Here is an 18,119-nt window from a genome sequence, read left to right as displayed (position 1 = left end):
ACAAAAAATCAGCCCAGAGCAAAGAGATCAAAGGGCCAGCGAGTGAGAGCCAGGTAATAAAAGGTCTGAGAAAAGTTGTCCCAGATTTCCCGTCAAGTCTGCCCTCTCACTAAGTCCAGGAATGAAATGAGGGAAACCACAACAAACTTTGGAGTCATATTCATGGTTGTGGAATGTGTTGGCTCTGTGACCACGGTGGAATATGTTGTTGGCATAACTGACAGAGTGAAAAGACAGCCTTCGGAATGGGAGAAAATAATAGCAAGAAGCAACTGACAAACAACTAATCTCAAAAATATACAAGCAACTCCTGCAGCTCAACTCCAGAAAAATAAACGACCCATCACAAAATGTGCCAAAGGACTAAATAGATATTTCTTCAAAGACATACAGATGGCTAACAAACACATGAAAAGATGCTCAACATCACTCATTATCAGAGAAATGCAAATCAAAACCACAATGAGGGACCATTTCACGCCAGTCAGAATGGCTGCGATCCAAAAGTCTACAAGCAGTAAATGCTAGAGAGGGTGTGGAGAAAAGGGAACCCTCTTACACTGTTGGTGGGAATGCAAACTAGTACAGCCACTATGGAGAACAGTGTGGAGATTCCTTAAAAAACTGGAAATAAAACTGCCTTATGACCCAGCAATCCCACTGCTGGGCATACACACCAAGGAAACCAGAAGGGAAAGAGACACATGTACCCCAATGTCCATCGCAGCACTGTTTATAATACCAGGACATGGAAGCAACCTAGATGTCCATCAGCAGACAAATGGATAAGAAAGCTATGGTACATATACACAATGGAGTATTACTCAGCCATTAAAAAGAATACATTTGAATCAGGTCTAATGAGGTGGATGAAACTGGAGCCTATTATACAGAGTGAAGTAAGCCAGAAAGAAAAACACCAATACAGTATACTAACGCATATATATGGAATTTAGAAAGATGGTAACTATAACCCTGTATGCGAGACAGCAAAAGAGACACAGATGTATAGAACAGTTTTTTGGACTCTGTGGGAGAGGGAGAGGGTGGGACGATTTGGGGGAATGGCACTGAAACATGTATAATATCATATAAGAAATGAATCGCCAGTCCAGGTTCAACACAGGATGCTTGGGGCTGGTCCACTGGGATGACCCAGAGGGATGATACGGGGACGGAGGTGGGAGGGGGTGTTCAGGATGGGGAATATGTGTACGCCCGTGGCGGATTCATGTTGATGTGTGGCAGAACCAACACAATAATGTAAAGTAAAAAAAAATAAAGTAGTGAAGTGATAAAAATAATAATAATAAATAAAAATTTTAAAAAAATAATAAAGGCAATCTGAAAGGAAAAAAAAAAAGCTGGTCATATCATTGACATAGATTGAACACAGCTATCAGAAAAAGCCTAAAAGTCTATGAATCCTAAAATAGTGATTTCAATTATAATTAGTACAGATGCAGTTCCAGTTTTATAAATGTTTCTGGACTTGTCCTTTGTACTTGTCCTTTTGACTGCCACCATCTTTTACCTGGTGGCTCAGATGGTAAAGAATCTGCCTACAATGTGGGAGACCTGAGTTCTATCCCTGGGTCAGAAAGATCCCCTGGAGAAGGAAATGGCAACCCACTCCAGTATTCTTGCCTGGAGAATTCCATGGACAGAGGAGCCTGACAGGCTACAGTCCATGGGTTGCAAAGAGTCAGATACAATTGAGTGACTATTTAATGCTTTATTACTAGACAGTCCCAGCCTCTGCCCCATGTTGTGTTCGTTTGGGCCACTCTGTTTGGGTCAAGCACCTGGAATTCACCTGCAGAGTCCCTTCTCCTCGGTAACAAACCCTGGACCAGGAGGCAAAGCTCCCTGAGATATTAACTGATCTCCCAGCTGTCTGACTTCCTGCCCAGGTAGTCCTATCTCCATGGAAACCTGCATCCCTGAACACATCTTCTTGATCAGCAGTTCCTAAATCCTTCATTCCAGACTCATCACCTACACACACACACACACTAATTGCCACTCTGCTCTGGCCACAAATGACCAGTGTGCCCTAGGGAGGACCCCGAGAGCCCACCCAAAAACACCTGACCTCAGTTCCTTGTGTTTCTTCACAAGATGGATGCATCTCTGAGCTTCAAGCCCTACCATCAGGCATTTGAGGGTGTGGTCCAGCCCTTCTGCAGGGTCCTGCCAACACTCCAGACTCAGAAACGGAGCAACCCCATAATAATGCAACCAAAGAGGCCAGAGTGAAAGAGCACGCAGGCTACAGAGAGAGAGCCCTCCTCCAGTGATGAGGCTGAGGGATTTTGATCTGTTTGGGCACCCAGGGAGCTCACTGTTAGGGGCCAGTCCCAGCTCCATCCTTGGTCTACCCCATGACCTTGAGGAAAGAGGCCTTTCTTCACCTCTAAAGATAGAAGGAACACATTACCTGCCTCTCCCCAGAAGGACGGAAGGGAAGCTCAAGCCCCTGCAAGCAGCTCCCACAGTGCTCTGCAAGGCCTCCCGTCTCATCTGGAGCCAGAGCGGCTGGGCCCCTTCCCCGCCCCCTCCTGCCTTCCTTCTGGCGTTGACATTTGATTCTGTCTTGAGGCTGCACTAGAAGCGACCGCTCACCATCCTCCTCTCTGGGTTTCCCCGTCCTCCTCCTCCTAACCCTAGAAGCACTGAGCACAAGGCTCAGCCTGGACTGAAAGTTCAAGAACCATTTCTTAAAACCCTTGGCTAATTTAGTAAAAGCTGAGATGCCAAGCAAGTCCCTGGTGCACGAGTTTCGTTCCAGGGAGGGTAGAGGGTGCTTCTGTGGAATGTCTGTGCCTCCAGGTTCAGGCAGAGCACCTGTTGCTTGTCACACGCCCAGGAATTCAGGGCTGGGCGAGAGAATGCCGTGTCCTGGGTGCCAGCCTGCCACTGTCTTTCATAAATACAACAACATCCCCCAGCACTTGCACAGAGGGACTGGATCTGCCTAATGTCACACAGGTGAACACTTGTGGTCTGGGAGGTAAGCCTGTACACACGCAGGCATCATCTCCCCAGGCTGTGACTGGCAAGTTCAGAATGAAATCCAGGCTCTGCATCATGGCCCCACCACTGTCTACACCACCGTGATCTGGCCCCTGCCTCCATCTCTAAGCTCCCTCCCACTCACTCAGCCCCCACATACTGAGCTTCCTCTCCTCTCCAAGGGGCTCAAATCCCACTGCCCCTCTGCCTCAGACCTCACCCCTCCTCACAAGGACTCCCCATTACCAGGTGACTCACACCCAGCCCTTCGCCACTGTCTCAGCAGCCATCTGTGTCTTTCACGATGTTTATCACACCCTCAACTCAGGCTACTGCCCAGCCCCTCCATGTGATCCTCGAAGGCTGCAATCAGATTGCTCTGCCCTACCGTGGTGCCCCATGGGTGGACACCCACAAGGCTTAAAAAACAACTGCTGTGATCACAGCTGGTTTTAAAACGATCTCAATGCCACTACACACATATTAGAATGACCAGTGGCAACTTGCTCCAGCATTCTTGCCTGGGAAATCCCATGGACAGAGGAGCCTGGTGGGCTACAGTCCATGGAGTCACAAAAGGGTCAGACGCAACCTATCAGCTAAACAACAGAGCGACCAAAATCCACAACACTGACAGCAGATCCCGTCAGGGATGTGAAGCAACAGAAATTCTCAACACAGCTGGTGAGAAGGCAAAAAGGTGCCAGCACTTTGGAAGACAGTCTGACAGTTTCTTATAAAACTAAACACACTCTTACTGTAGGATCCTACAGTCACTCTCCTTGATGTTTACCCAAAGGGGCTGAAAACTTACATCCACACAAATACCTGCACATGGACGTTTAATAGATGCTTTATTAATAATTGTCAAACTTGATAGCAGCCAAGATACCATTCAGGGGGTGAATGGATAAATTAAGTGTGGTCCATTTAGACGATGGAATGCTATTCAGTGCTGAAGAGAAATGAGCTCTCAAGCTATGAAGAGACATGAAGAAATCGTCAATGCAAAATCCTAAGTGAGAGAAGTCAACCTGAAAAGGCTACATAACATTTACAATCTGAAGAGGCAAAAGCGTGAAAACAGTGTTGGTCACTCAGTCGTGTCTGACTCTTTGTGACTCAGGAGCTTTGACTCATCAGTCTCCTCCCCTCTTGAAATTCACCAGACAAGAAAACTGGAGTGGGTTGCCACGGCCTTTTCCAGGAGATCTGCCCGACCCAGGAATCAAACCCGGGTCTCCTGCATTGCAGGCAGGTTCTTTACCTTCTGAGCAACTGTGGAAGCCCAAAACTAAGGAGGCAGTAACAAGTTAAGGGGTTGCCAGGGGTTGGAAGGAGAGATGAACAGGTAAAGCACAGTGAAATGCCCTGTGTGTTACTATAATGATGGGCACATGTCATCCTACATTTGTCTAAACACAGAATATACAACACCAAGAGTGAATCTTAAGGCAGACTATCTGGACTTTGGGTGATAATGACGTGTTAGTGTAGGTTCATCAGTTGTAAGGAATGAACCACTCTGGGAAGGGGGCATGTGGACAACGGAGCAGGTTATACACATGTGGGGCAAGGGTTATATGGGAAATCTCTTTACCTTCCCCTCAATTTTGCTGTGAACTTAAAAGTGCTCTCAAAAAATAAAGTCTAGGGACTTCCCTGGCAGTCTAGTGGTTAAGACTTCACCTTCCAAGGCAGGGTGTATGAGTTTGATCCCTGGCCAGGGAGTTAAGATCCCTTATGCCTTGTGGCCAAAAACCCAAAAGGTAAAACAGAAGCAACATTGTAACAAATTCAATAAAGACTTTAAAAATGGTCCACATTAAAAAAAAAAATCTTTAAAAAAATAAAGTCTAAAAATCCTGTTATGTAAGATATGAAAAATTTAAAAACACTGAGTTAACTGCTTCCCCCATAAGATCACCAAAGCTAAATAATACAAAGAACAACAAAAACAGCCCCCAGTTTGCTAGTATACCTATTTTGGTAGGCACATGAGGAAATACTCTCTCAAACATTCCTGGCAGGGGTGTTAATTATTACAACCTGTTGTAACAGGTGAGAAATCTTGAAATATACATCAAATCACAAACCCACTCAGCCTTTGACCTGGCAGTTCCACTTCTAGGAATTCAGCCAACAAATACTCTTGCTAGCACTTCTGCAAAATGACACAGGCAGGGCTATTTCTTATTCATTGCAACATCGGTTGTAATAGCAAAAGACTGCAAACAACTTGAGTCAGCAAAAGGTTAAAAGGAAGCCTTTTTGATGCAGATTTAGAACCAAGTACAGAAGAGCGTGGGCTTCCCTGGTGGCTCAGTGGAAAAGAATCTGCCTGCCAATGCAAGAGACCTGGGTCAGGATGATCCCCTGGAGGAGGGCATGGCAACCCACTCCGGTATTCTTTCCCGGAGAATCTCATAGACAAATGAGACTGGTGGGCTATATAGTCCATAGGATTGAAAAGAGTCAGACATGATTGAAGCAACTTAGCATGCACCCACGCACAGAAGAGTGTATGTGCTTAGTGTGTGATGGTTAGTTTTCTGTGTCAACTGAAATGGGCCATGGGATGCCCAGATAGCTGGTGTGTCTGTGAGGGTGTTTCTGAAAGAGATTAGCACCTGAATTGGTGAACGGAGTAAAGCAAATAGCCCCCTTTCCAGTGTGGGTGGGCTTCCTCCAATCCCTTGGGGACCTAAATAGAGCAAAAAGGCAGAGGAAGATTGAATTAACTCTGCCTGAAAACTTGATCAAGGACGTCCATCTTCTCCTGCACTTGGCAATTCTGATTCTTAAGCCTTCGGACTGGACAGGAGTCTACACCATTGCTCTCTGGCCTTCTAACTATACCATCTGCTTTCCTGGGTCTACAGCTTATAGAGCACAGCTCCCAGGACTTCTCAAGCCTCCATAATGGCGTGAGCTAATCCATACCTTGTTATAAGAATCTTCCTGGCTGGGGGAAAGGGATAGTTAGACAGCTTGAGATGGATGTGTACACACTGCTGTATTTAAAATCGATAACCAACAAGGACCTACTGTACTGCACAGGGAACTCTGCTCTGTGCTACGTGGCAGACTGGATGGGAGGGGAGTTTGGGGGAGAATGGATACATGTATATGTATGGCTAAATCCCTTGGCTGTTCACTTGAAACTATCACAAAATAGTTAGTCAGCTATTAGTTGGTCAGTCAAGTCGCGTCTGACTCTTTTGCAACTCCATGGACTGTAGGCCACCAAACTCCATGGGTTTTCCTAGGCGAAGATGCTGGAGTGGGTTGCCATTTCCTTCTCCAGGGTATCTTCCCAACCCAGAGAAGGAACCCACATCTCCTGCATTGTCAGGAGGATTCCTTACCACTGAGCCACCGGGGAAGCCCATTAATAACCCATATTCAAATATAAAATAAAAAGTTAAAAAAAAAGACTCTTCCTAGATAGATATAGACAGACAGGTATATAACCAACAGGAGACTGAAACAGCTATTTCAATACCTATATATTAATACATCTACATGCATATCAATCCCCCATTGGTTCTCCAAAGAGAGAACAGATCCAGTGAGAAAGAGGTGGAAGAGACTAGTAACAGTCACCTATTGATGAGAAAGACTTGGCTTTTAAAGCTTTTAAAGCCTTTTAAATTGTGTGCTATTTGTTCAAAAGCACATGAACCGTGTGTTTTTATTCATCATCCCTCAAGTCCAGCAGCCCGTGAACTCTAGAGTGAGGCTGTGTGTGAACCCCAGGCGTGCATTAACTGATGTGACTTCAGGCAAATCACATCTCTGTGCTTCCATTTCTTAATCTGCAAAGTAAGATGATAATAAGGACTCCCTCATACACAGGGCACTCAGAACCGGGGGTCCCACATTAAGGAAGTGCTCTAATGGTTATTTGCCATGATTATTACTTATCCACTGTAAGTGTCAAACCGTTGCTGAACGTGTACTTGACCCTGATTTTAACAGCTGACCACTGAGGTCAGAGTGAAATCCTGTACCCCCTATAAAGCCTTCCATACTTGTGGCAAGCCCATGGGACTTGCACTCACTAAAGCCGCCATCTCCATTCTCCTGGTTCTACCCCTGGTTGGAATGCATCCGCTTCACATCCATTCAGAGCTTTAAAGTTGTACTAAGTAGAAACAGAAACCAACCCACACTAAACTAAACAAATAAAACAGTCAATGCACCCCAGGAAAAAAGCTCCGCTTTTGAATCTTCCGTAATTCCTCTTGGGGGGGTGGGGTGGGGGGGGGTGATAATCATTTCCCTGGAGAGTTGGGTTAAAATGTTTCTAGCTTACTTCCGCGGATTCATTCAAAAAATGTTTATGCCCCACCTCAAAGGGTGTCAGACCCCAAACCAGGACCTGGAAAGAAAGGAACACATAAAACCAGGCTCTGCCTTTGAAAAGTTCTGACTGGGGATCAGAGCAGAGCAAGTGGATGGTGACCATGCAATGTGAGAAGACTAGCATACAACCCCATACACAAATAAGCAAGCAATAAAATAAATCCATCTTCAATGTCCCTGTGCTACTGAATCTAAGAACAAAGAAATATGTTGAAATTTAGAACTGTTAAGTTTAGAACTATTTCGACAACATCATCAAAATTTCAGCACGCAGCTCTCTGAAAACTAGACACTTTATAAGGTGAGGCTATATATAAACTTCATATTAATAACAACAGTAATAATACCATTCGGTATTTTCACTTTTTTTCTATTTAAAGAACATTCCTCTAGCCTTTCCCTTTATGTCCCCAGTTCAATCACGTGGTGGGGTGGACAGCCAGTCCTTATCTCTAAATTTAATAGATAAAAAGGAGATAAAAGATTGAGTTTGCTCTGGGTTGTTCAAATGGTAAAAAGTCAGCAAAAGCATTCAACTCCCCCACACACTCAGTGAGCTTACTAAGAGATATCAAATGAGGTCAAAGACCACAGAAATTAGGTTGGCAAAAGCTACTCTGAGTGAGGATTGCTTTGATGATGACTAACCAAAAAAAGATACAAAGCTGAACCCAAAGGGGCAGAATAGGAAGCCAGAGGTTTCACAAAAAGTTGTCCTTAAAGCAAATTAAGACAACAGAAGACTCCTTTCCAGTTATCAGATTAGAATACTTCAAAAAAAAAAAAAAAGGTGAAAAACCCAATGCTGGTGAAAGTGTGAGAAAAAAGTGTTCATACAGTGCTGGAGGGAGTGTACATGACTAGCACTTTCCTAGATTAATTGAGTAACAGAATGGAGAGCTTTAAATATGCTGATGCCCTGGACCTCTGGGAATTATTCCAAGGAAAGAATAAGGAAGAGATGCATAGGATCCCATGCTCGTAGGGATTAACATCGTAGGATGTTAATAATAGAAAAGAAAAAACTCAAATACACCAACATGATTTAATAACTCATCTATGTCATGTGATTAAAAAGCTTTTGTAGGAAGAAGTTCATTAGCAGGACAAGACCCTCACAACATACTGCTGAAAGGCAAGAGCAGGTGATAAAACAGCATGGACAGTCCAAGCATGGTTTTTCCAAAATGTAAATGTGTTTTGAGAAAACCACACCCACCCAAACACTAACAGTATTTATCTCACAATGTTAGGTTTTTATGTTCTACCTTTTTAATTCATCTCTATATATTCTTTTTCAATTGTCCTTTTGACCATGAGCATGTGTTGTCTGTATATGTTTTTAAAGACGAGACTTAATACACACTGAGGAAACCAGAAGGGAAAGAGACACGTGTACCCCAATGTTCATCGCAGCACTGTTTATAATAGCCAAGACATGGAAGCAACCTAGATGTCCATCAGCAGATGAATGGATAAGAAAGCTGTGGTACATATACACAATGGAGTATTACTCAGCCATTCAAAAGAATACATTTGAATCAGTTCTAATGAGGTGGATGAAACTGGAGCCTATTATACAGAGTGAAGTAAGCCAGAAGGAAAAACATAAATACAGTATTCTAACGCATATATATGGAATTTAGAAAGATGGTAACAATAACCCTGTGTACGAGACAGCAAAAGAGACACTGATGTATAGAACAGTCTTATGGACTCTGTGGGAGAGGGAGAGGGTGGGAAGATTTGGGAGAATGACATTGTAACATGTAAAATATCATGTAAGAAACGAGTTGCCAGTCCAGGTTCGATGCACGATACTGGATGCTTGGGGCTAGTGCACTGGGATGACCCAGAGAGTGGATCTTAGCCACTCCATGATCTTGCCTGAGAGTTTCATTCCTCAGCAACTTCACAGTGCCCCAAAAGGTTTGTGTGTTAAAGAATAAAAGCTGAATAATAAAGAATAATAAAAAATAAAAACTGTTGAGTAGAGACAGTCCATAGGCTTCTTTCAAAATTCCTCACAGCTTGTCAACAGATGAATAGATAAAGAAGATGTGGCGTATATATGGGTACACACAGAATAGAATTCTACTTAGCCATTAAAAGAATGAAATAATGCCATCTGTGGCCAAGTGGATGGATCTAGAGATCATACTAAGTGAAGTCAGAGAAAGACAAATACCATTTGATATCGCTGATGTGGAATATAAAAATTATACAAGTGAACTTCTTCATGGAACAAGAGAGACTCACTTACATAGAAAACAAACTTATGGTTACCAAAGGGAAAAGAGGGGAAGGATGAATTGGGAATCTGGGATTAACATATACATACTAGTATATATAAAATAACCACCAAGGACCTACTGTATAGCACTGAGAACTCTACTCAATACTCTGTAATGACCTATATGAGAAAAAAAAATCTGAAAGAGCAGCTTTATATACAATTGATTCACTTTACTGTAAACCTGAAATTAACACAGCATTGTCAATCAGCTATACACTAATAAAAAATTTTTTTAATAAAAAAATAAAATGTACTAATATCTAAGTTAACATTTAGGTTTAAAAAATGTGAAAAGTATTAAAAGTATAATAATATAAAGTAAATTAGAAAAAATATTGAAGAAACTCTAAAAAAGTACATTTTCAAATAAAGAAAATTCATCACTGCGATCAGGAAGATCAAATGATCAAAATCAAATCAGAAATGTCCCCAGTCCTTCCAAACAGCACATCTCCTCTTTCCCCAGCAACCCGCCCACCTCCAGTGGAACACAGACTTCCCCCGCCCCCAGCACACACAGGGTGGCCCCCAGGCACCTGTAGGTGGACACAGTGATTCACCAGACCACCAGTCACTCACTGCACCTTGTCAGCTGTCCTTTCCACCGTCTAGCCCTTCATATGCTCACAGCCACCATGGAAAGTCACATTTGGCAAAAGAGCAAGAGGGAGATTTAAATTGAATTGAAAGGTTAACCTCATTTTGTTTTCTTCTTTCCTTAAACTGCTTGAATTCTGACTGACCCAACAACACTATTAGAGAGTATATGGAGGTCAAGGGTGTCCAATAAGGCTTCCCTGATAGCTCAGTTGGTAAAGAATCGACCTGCAATGCAGAAGACCCCAGTTCAATTCCTGGGTTGAGAAGATCCCCTGGAGAAGGGATACGCTACCCACTCCAGTATTCTTGGGCTTCCCTTGCGGCTCACCTGGTAAAGAATCCACCTATAATGCAGGAGACCTGGGTTCAATCCCTGGGTTGGGAAGATCTGGAGAAGGGAAAGGCTACCCACGCCAGTATTCTGGCCTAGAGAATTCCATGGATCCACAGTCCACGGGATCGCAAACAATCGGACATGACTGAGCAACTCTCACTCAATAAGACAATATGGACCATCCCCTGAGAGCCTACAGTCTCCTTACAACTTCAGGTGTAATATTTTCAACGCCTCTGAAAAAGCTTGCTCAATACAGTGCTGTCTGACCAGGACTCCCTGACCTACGCAGGCCTCTGCTCTGGAGGTGATGGCCAGTCCTGGTATCTGAGTGATTCCCTGGGCCCAGCAAACGGACTCAGTTTCCAGAGCCCAATAAAAATAAAAACCAATAAATAGCAACAATAACAAAAACCACACGCAAGTTTTCAAGATTCCATTGTAAGTCTTTGTGGAAGGAAGCATGCACAAGTCTTGATGATACAATATATTATAATCTTAAATGCAATCAGTCATGTCATTTTATAGTAATGCAATGCCCTCAGCCAAACAAGGGCTGAGATGATGCCACTCTAGAGTCGTAGAAGCATAAAGGAAAGTCATAAAGTAAGTCTTGATTCTGCCATCAGCTACAGCATTCTAAAAGGACTTTACAGGGACTTCTCTTGTGGTTGAGTGTTAAGGTTTCACCTTCCCATGCAGGAGGCGTGTGTTCCATCCCTGGTCAGGGAGCTAGGATCCTGCATGCTTTCCAGGGGAAAAGCCAAAGCATTAAACAGAATCAATATTGTAACAAATTTAAAAAACAATTTTTTTTAAAAAAAAGGGCATTACAATATCCTTCACTTAAACCTCATGATGTATATGACTGTGTGTGTTAGTCACTTAGTTATGTTCGACTCTTTGCGACCCCATGGACTGTAGCCCACCAGGCTCCTCTGTCCATGGAATTCCCCAGGCAAAAATACTGGAGTGGGTTGCCGTTTCCTTCTCCAGGAGATCTTCCCAACCCAGGGATGGAACCCAGGTCTCCTGCATTACAAGCAGACTCTTTACCATCTAAGCCACCAGAGAAGCCTTTGCTGGCTAAGAGGAAGTATATAGTCATATATCTCCCACATATTTCTTAATCTTCCATAGAATAAAACATATGTAATCATAGATGGGGCTTCCCAGGCGGCTCAGTGGTAAAGAACCTGCCTGCTAATGCAGGAGATGCAGCCTTGATCCCCAGGTCAGCAAGATTCCCTGGAGAAGGAAATAGGAACCCATTCCTGTATTCTTGCCTGGGAAACCCATGGACAGAGGAGCCTGGCGGGCTACAATCTGCGGGGTTGCAAAGAGTCGGACGCATCTGAGCGACTATAACAACAGCAGCAATCACAGGTGATCTATTAGTAGGGCTCACAGGCACACTCAGGGTTTTAAATATGCCTACAGAGCCACATAACACTAAGAAATCCTTCACATCTTGTTTTAAAAAACAGCACAATGCTGTCAGTTTTATCAGACTCCATTCCTCCTTCCTAAATACTTCAGCGTATAAGTAAACAAAGGGAAAAGGAGGTGGGGGGGGATGCAGAAACAAAAGCTAACGTGCAAATCCATCATCTTACCCACTCCTTTCCTCGCGACTGGAGGCTGCGGGAACCGCTGGCTCCACCAGAGGCGGTAACTCAGGCTCAGCCCGCGGCGTTTCTTTTCCCACCTGTGAAGCCCGCTGAACTGACGGTGGTTATTAAAAACAAGAGTGCATCTCGAAAATCAGCCCTGAATGGGGTTGCTGATGGCGGTTTTCTTTTTCTAGAGAGCTCCAGGGCTGCTCAGCACACAGGAGGGCGAGGCCTCACAGCTTGTCAGAAGACCCAGCTGTGCAGAGGCCGGGCGAAAGGAGAAAGTGGGCTCCAATGACGCCTGTTAGAGCTTTAATCCTCAGCTGTGACACATGGAGGGAGCTATGAACAGGAAACTCAGAGCTGGGCCGCCAGCCAGAAACATTCAGAAAACGTGCCAAGCCCTTTCGAAATACCACACTCTCCACTGAACACTCACTGCTAACAGTTCACAGGCTGTCTCTCTTCTCAAGTGACGGAGCCATAGACCCGGGCCATCCAGTCTGTCAGAGTTCCCGTCATCAGAGTCTGAACCAGTCAAAGCCAGGCCTGGATCTCCCACCTCCTCCCTCTTCTCCTCCAGATCCTCCTCCTAACGACATCCACAGATGTGAGCTCCCAGCAATACCGAAGGACCCTTCCTTCAAGCTTGTGTATGTTTCAGATGGAGGATCTCTTCCTAATGCACCCACTGCCTCTGCCACATGCCCTGGGGACCCTGCAGGGATCTCTTGAAGCATCCAGGAGGGGAGGAGACCCACTGGTCATCCCTGGACTCAGGGGGATTAGGGGAGATGGGGTCCCAGCCCGAGCCTCTGGCTCCCACTTGGAGCCGCTTGATCCCATCCATGAGAGAGGGGGCTGCCGAACCCCTCCTCTGACTATCTCTCAGGGGCTCCCCTGCACCCCACACCTGGATTCATGTTCTCAACACAACCCAGGTCCCACCTATCAGAGCCCTACTCATAGTCTGAAACACAAGGGCCAAACTGGCCAAAGCTTATATTCTGGTACCCAAGGCCCACCCCCAGCAGGCTCTGCACACCTCTCCACCTTGTCCCCACTGCCCTTCAAAAGAATTCTCTGTGCCCACTCAGATGGGCCACCACTGACTCCAGAAGACAATGTTCAGGGACTTCCCTGGTGGTCCAATGGTTAAATACTTTGCCTCCCAATGCAGGAGTGTGGGTTTGATCCCTGGTTAGGGAACTAAGACCCCACATGCCTTGCGGCCAAAAAACCAACACATAAACAACAGAAGCAATATTGTAACAAATTAAATAAAGACTGTAAAAATGGTCCACATTAAAAAAAAAACCTCTTAAAAAAAGGCAACATTCAAATGGCATGGGTTCTGCAGCTACCCTCCTGACCCAACTCCCCTTCTCCTCTTGAATGTGATGCCCTTTCAGACACAACACTCCCCCCTCCTCCTTGACCCCCTCTCCCCACATTTCCGGTCTTCACCAAGGTTCATGTAGGAGTACCCCCTTCCACATCTTGGGTGATGCCCAACGCTCTAAACCCATGGTTCCACTCCCTAAAAATAACAGAGACGCCAAGAGTGGGCACTTACCGTGCATCAGGTGCATTTCTAGGAACTTTTGATTCTTTCAGCCCATTTTACAGATCAGGCAACTGAGGCACAGAAAACGCAAACGCTTTCCCTGAGATCCCTCAGCCAGGTAGGGTGGAGCCTGGGTGGAGTCCAATCTGGCCTCACTCTTTCTTTCCAGGCACCTGTGCTGTTTATTTGGGAACAGGGAGTATGTACTCAGAGAGGGTGCAATTTCCTCACCCTTCTCGATAGCCGTTCCAGAAGGGCTTCCCAGAATACTTTCCCAGGCTAGGTAATTACAAGTAGCTGTGATTAATTGGTAGTTTAATGAGCTTTAATTGAGAGACCAAATGGTCCACCTGAACTTCAGTGGACTGGGCTTTCAACATTAGGAAATAAACAGAATAGTCTTGAGGTTAAGGCAACATGCTTGTAGTCCAGGGGTCCCTAACCTCTGGGATCTACTGCCTGATGATCTGAGGTGGAGCTGATGTAAGAATAACAGAAATAGAGTGCACAAAAAGTGTAACATGCTTGAACCTTCCTAAACCATCCCCTACAACCCACAGTTGGTGGAAAAATTGTCTTCCACAAAAGCAGTTCCTACCCTGGTGCCAAAAAGGTTGGGGACCACTCCTGCAGAAGTTTCACTGACATTTTTAACCTATCTTAATGGGTGCATCCAGGCCCTGGACATCTGGTGCATGAACGGACTGCTAAAGACATAACCTCACTCAAAGAGCTGAGATGCCCTGATGAGAAGAGCCGACTCATTGGAAACGACCCTAAGGCTGGGAAAGATTGAGGGCAGGAGGAGAAGCGGACAACAGGGGACGAGATGGTTGGATAGCACCATTGACTCAATGAACATGAATCTGAGCAAACTCTGAGAGACAGTGGAGGAAAGGCAACTGTGGGGTGGCATAGAGTCAGGCACAACTAAACGACTGAACAGCAACAACCTTCAAAGGTCTAGGGTGAGGAGGGGCAGGGAGAAGTCCCCACCCTTCCTCCAACGTGGAGTAGCTGAGGTTTCAGGGACCTGATCAACCCCCAGCTCCAGAGGCAGCCCTACTGATGATCTGAGTCATTAGATCTTCAGAAATACTCTAGTACCTTCTAGGCTGCTGGCCAGGTCCTATAAATGCTGGAGGTGAATGACATTTCACTGAAGAGATGTTTCTGGCTCCCACTAGGGGCAAGACCCTCCCTATGCTCTTTGGTAGAACAACAGCAACAAAATCAGGAAGACCCAGCTTTTGTCCCTAAGAAACTTACTACCCGGCTGATGGGGAGGCCGTGGATGAGACACTAACAGGCTTAACCCACTGTAGGTATTGATATTTGCCTCCCAAAACAGGAGTTTGTTTTCCCAATTTTTCCCTAATCAGTTCATCTTTATTCAACACTTAGTGGAGAGGAAAGATTTTTGTTTCCAGGACGTTTCTGATCCTCTTTTCCACTCCAGACAACATCTCCCTTCCTCCTGCTCACTTCTCAGCAAGGAGACACACACACACATGCACACACACATACACACTCCCGACTGGGTTTTGTAAGTTGCTTAGTCCCCCCTGCCCCACAGAGTTCAGGGGGAAAAATTAGTCATACCGGGCAATAACAATCCAATACCAGAAGTTTACGGAAAATCCCCAAACTCCAGGATCCTTTATAAAGGCTGGAGCTCAGAACTCACTGAGCAAAACCTGGAGCATTTACCATGAAAACTCTCGAAGACATCACTAGGATACAATTTTATCAGCAACATGGCCTTTGCAGAACTCTGGAGCGCCGTATTTCTACTTCATAGGTCAGAAATAACTCATATCTTCCCCCCGAATACTTCTACGGAAAAGTTTACACGTTCAGAATGAATCTGCATTTAAGAATACCTGGAATGTGGCTATAATCCATGTGCTTCACGTGTTTCCTTAATCCATGTGTCGTCCACATGTTCCCTATATATCAAAATTGATGAGAATGGAGAATGCAGAAAAGCATGGGAATGTGCATGTGCACGCATACACACGTGTGTGTGCCTGTGCAAGCATGTCCAGACCTGGAATCTGACCTCACCTCTCCTGCCATGTACTACGGGTCCTTAAGAAAGGATGGGAACCCTGTTTTACTAGGTTCAGCAATTTTGTAGTTAATTTGGTAATTAAACAGACACCTCCCTGGGCCCCAGGAGACCTGGTAAAAGGGCCTGCTTTAACTTCATGGGGGACTTAAGATGGCTCAGATGGTAAAGAATCTCCCCACAGTGCAGGAGACCTACGTTCAGTCCCTGGATAGGAAAGATCCCCTGGAGGAGAAAATGGCAACCCACTCCAGGATTCTTGCCTGGCGAATTCCACAGACAGAGGAGTCTGGCGGGCTACAGTCCATGGGGTCATAACAACTGAGCGACTGACACTTTTAATTTCACGAAGGTGGCTTTGAGGAGTCAATTTCACTTCCCTGGACTTCAGTTTCTACCTCTGGGAAAAAATACAGCGTAATCTAAATCCATGCTACACAAAGTGTGGCCACCAGCCAGGGCGGGCATCGTCAGGAAATATGCTAGAAATGCAGATTCGCAGGCCCTGCCTCAGAACAACTGACTCAGAATTAGCATTTTAATAAGATTCCCACGTGATTTGCGGGTGCACGGTAAAGTTTGGGCAGCACCGGTCCAAACGTTCTCTGAAGTGCCTTCCAGAGCCACATTTTGTTAGTTTAACCTCTGTCCCTTTCAGCTAGAGCATCAACATGCCATGGCCAACGGCTGCCCATGACCTTTGTGGTCAGGCCCTGGGAGGATCTGGTCAGAAGCCTGCAGGCTGACTTCACTCCCATTCCAGGCAATGACACACAAAAAGTCAGATCATCTCCATGACTGTCCCAGACCGCTAAGTCACACTCTGTCTTCCAGCTTCCTACCAAGCCTCTTAGGAAAAGGCCACCCCTTAGTACTTCCTACCTCCAGACAGCTCCCACAGCCATCACTGGGTCTCAGGGGTTGTGCAAGCAAAGATTAGTGAACAGGAAAAATGCCAGATGGATTATTACAGTGACTGTCTTCAGCACTTAATGGAGCCATGATAACTAAGACGAAGAATAAGCCAAGCCTCAGGAAGCTCACCAAATCTCCTGTTTGATGGGGCTATGATGAGGCGATTAGGCAAAGTGTGAATGTGTATATTAGTCACTCAATCTTGTCCAACTTTTTGAGAGCCCATGAACTGTAGCCCACAGGGCTCCTCTGTCCATGGGTTTCTCCAGGCAAGAATACTGAAATGGGTTGCCATTTCCTGGTCCAGGGGATCTTCCCCATCCAGGGATCCAACCTGGGTCTCCTGCATTGCAAGCAGATTCTTTATGTCTGAGCTACCAGGGAAGCTCCATTAAGCAGAATACTGCAAATTTAATGAAGCAGGACTTCATGAAAGCATTTCAAATCTCTTTCTTTTGAGCAAGATGAAGAATGCAGTTAGCAGAGTTGAATTCTTTCCTCAACACCCACACTTCATGACACATGGGTTAATTTGAAGAGGGGTCACCAATGGAAAACCTCGGGCACTGCATTTGGTTCTTCCCATGAAAGCGGCTGCCAGGCTGGGTGTGGTCACCCTCCAGCTGTAATAAGTCAAGAGAGGAGACAGGGTGGATGGAAGGAATACATTTCCTCCACACACCCACAAAAAGCAAATTCAAGATTAAAAAGCAAAGCTGAAATCTGAAATCAAAAAAGAAGAAAAAAAAATTACCAAGTGAGCATTAGCCAAAAGAACCAGAGAGTATGGAAGTGGATGTTGATAACATTCCTGGGGGGTCATGAATGCAGACGAGAGAGGGCTACAGGGGCCTCCCCAGTGATTCCGTGGTTAAGAACCTGCCTTGCAATGCAGGGGACATGGGTTTGATTCCTGGTCAGGGAACTAAGAACCCACAGACTGCCAGCAACTAAACCTGCAAGTCGTAACTTTGGAAGCCCACGTGCTTTAGAGCCCACGTGCCACACCTGCTGAGCCCATGTACCACAACTAGAGAGTCTGCGCTCTACAACGAACATCTCGCACGCCACAACTAAGACCCAATGCACCCAAATAAATAAATATTAGAACAAAATGAGAGAGAGAGGGAGCCACAAACCTGAGCCAGAGGTTGGGAAGGGAACTGGGAGCTGCAGAGCAAGTTCTTACAACATAAAGGCACTCTCACCACATGATGGGAGATGCAGACTTAAAATCTGAATTCACGGAGTGAGTGAATCAGGACCCCGAAGACCCCATGAAGATGGAACCAGAGGCCAAATCTAACAATATAAAATGTTATAGAGACAAATCTAAAGTC

At 45.3% G+C, this 18,119-nt stretch overlaps 1 protein-coding gene and 1 non-coding gene across 4 annotated transcripts in view; one reads left to right on the top strand and one right to left on the bottom strand.

Annotated features, from left to right (window-relative positions):
* The window catches only part of IL1R1 (interleukin 1 receptor type 1), a 133,442-nt gene that overhangs the window by 77,188 nt on the left and 38,135 nt on the right, over positions 1-18,119 (bottom strand). For 2 of the 3 annotated variants that reach the window (XM_059891220.1, XM_024998607.2), the window contains exon 1: positions 12,230-12,572. The exons of the other annotated variant lie outside the window; for it this stretch is intronic. The gene's annotated coding sequence lies outside the window, so the exon portion shown is untranslated. Of the gene's footprint in view, positions 1-12,229; positions 12,573-18,119 lie in introns of those variants that run through there. 3 annotated transcript variants of the gene reach the window in all.
* LOC112448931 (small nucleolar RNA SNORD86) lies at positions 10,866-10,950 on the top strand. Its single transcript, XR_003037389.1, has one exon. It is a non-coding gene; the product is annotated as a small nucleolar RNA SNORD86 (small nucleolar RNA).

Source organism: Bos taurus, chromosome 11 (genome assembly GCF_002263795.3).
Source record: "Bos taurus isolate L1 Dominette 01449 registration number 42190680 breed Hereford chromosome 11, ARS-UCD2.0, whole genome shotgun sequence".
In the NCBI taxonomy this organism is placed as follows: Eukaryota; Metazoa; Chordata; class Mammalia; order Artiodactyla; family Bovidae; genus Bos; species Bos taurus.
The sequence above is the reverse complement of the archived record's forward strand: the minus strand, read 5'-3'. Positions and strand labels throughout refer to the sequence as shown.